The sequence below is a fragment of the Nannospalax galili genome, unplaced genomic scaffold (assembly GCF_000622305.1).
Source record: "Nannospalax galili isolate Female #2095 unplaced genomic scaffold, S.galili_v1.0 scaffold369, whole genome shotgun sequence".
Taxonomy (NCBI): domain Eukaryota; kingdom Metazoa; phylum Chordata; class Mammalia; order Rodentia; family Spalacidae; genus Nannospalax; species Nannospalax galili.
The window spans coordinates 1,662,849-1,664,293 of NW_008360318.1; the positions used below are offsets into that span (position 1 = coordinate 1,662,849).

At 45.4% G+C, this 1,445-nt stretch overlaps 2 protein-coding genes across 4 annotated transcripts in view; one reads left to right on the forward strand and one right to left on the reverse strand.

Moving 5' to 3' along the window:
* The window catches only part of Nek11 (NIMA related kinase 11), a 331,808-nt gene that overhangs the window by 284,138 nt on the left and 46,225 nt on the right, over positions 1 to 1,445 (reverse strand). The window lies entirely within an intron of this gene.
* Positions 1 to 1,445, forward strand: part of Aste1 (asteroid homolog 1) — a 67,986-nt gene that overhangs the window by 6,623 nt on the left and 59,918 nt on the right. The gene's annotated exons all lie outside the window — the stretch shown is intronic.

Genomic DNA, 1,445 nt, shown 5'->3' on the forward strand with positions numbered 1-1,445 from the left:
TATTTTTTTTATAACCCCAGATTATGCTATATCTAGGACAGAAGGACCATGCCTGTCTTAGGTTGTCTTCTGCCAGAGCAAAGCCTTACCCATCATCGGCACGTAGCCTCCATCCCTGTCTTAGGCTGATTTTTCTCCCAGAAGATCTTACCTGTCTTTGACTACCGGCCTCTGTTAGGGGAGGGAGCACAATCTCATATCATGCACAGCAGCCTTGACTTGCCACAGGATTTCATTACTGCCACCAGATGAAAACAAAGACAGGAGGAAAAGCATGCTAAGTCCCACTAAACCATAGGACCATGATGGTAAGGTGGCTCTCAACCTTTTTAGAATATCTGCCGCTGCTTACAGGGTGGAAATGTGGAGAATTTTTTTTTCTATTATCTCTTGGCAATAACACTTTGACATTGGTACAGTATCCACTTCATCCCATAAGCACACAGTCATCTACTTGTACACACCCGGACTTATCATCTTTAACAAAATAGGCAACCCGCTTCCCAATCCAAAATAAAAATTCATAGCCACTTGCATCATCAGGCATCCTGAAGCAGGCTGAGCAATTAATCAAGAGTCATTCATAGTCACTACTACCTCTTTTTCCTCCCATATCGCAGGGTGCAATATTGTGGATCAGGAACATAAGTCCAGTATAACCCAGCCAAGATCACTTGCGGGATCATCATCAGCCACGTTTGTCACCTCATCATTCTTTTCTACTTTTTCTTTGGTGCTTGTCCGGTGAACCTCACCAGCCTTTCCGGCAGCCACCTGGCTCCCATCTATATCCTGTGGAAAAACACAAAATGCCCTCTTCCCCAAATCAATACAGGGTCTGGGCCATTCCATTGTCCAGTTAAAGGATCCTTCCACCTAACTTGGGCATATGTATCCTGTGACTGAGGGTGCCACATTTCTATCTGCTGCAGAGCGGTCATTTTTATCCAAATTCAAAAAGTTTAAAATGAAAAGAGTATGATTGTAAAGCTTGAAGAGCATCAGGAATAATTATCCTGCTAGAGTTGGGATCCGAATCTCCTTTTAACACATCAAATTAAGGCTTTAACTCCCCCGTGGTAAGCCTCAGATGGGGATAAAGCCAATTTATGTCTCCTGACAACCTTTGAAAATCATTTAATGTTCTTAAGTTATCCTTCCTAATTTATATTTTTTGAGGTTTAATTTCTTTGGGATATAGCATTTTTCCTAGATAACTGAATGGAGCTTCCTTTTGTACTTTCTCAGGGGCAATAACTTATGGGGCGGGTCGCTTGACCCCTGGCGTGGTGTGTGCGGGCACCCTGGGGTCTCCGCCACACCTGGCTAATCCCGGCGTGAGTCTGGCTGCAGGTGATGTGGGGAGCGCGCCTGGGCTCCCGGGCACACTCACTCTGGATGTGGCCCAGGGTCAGGTGTGCGTGCACTCTCCCACCTTGGTTCTG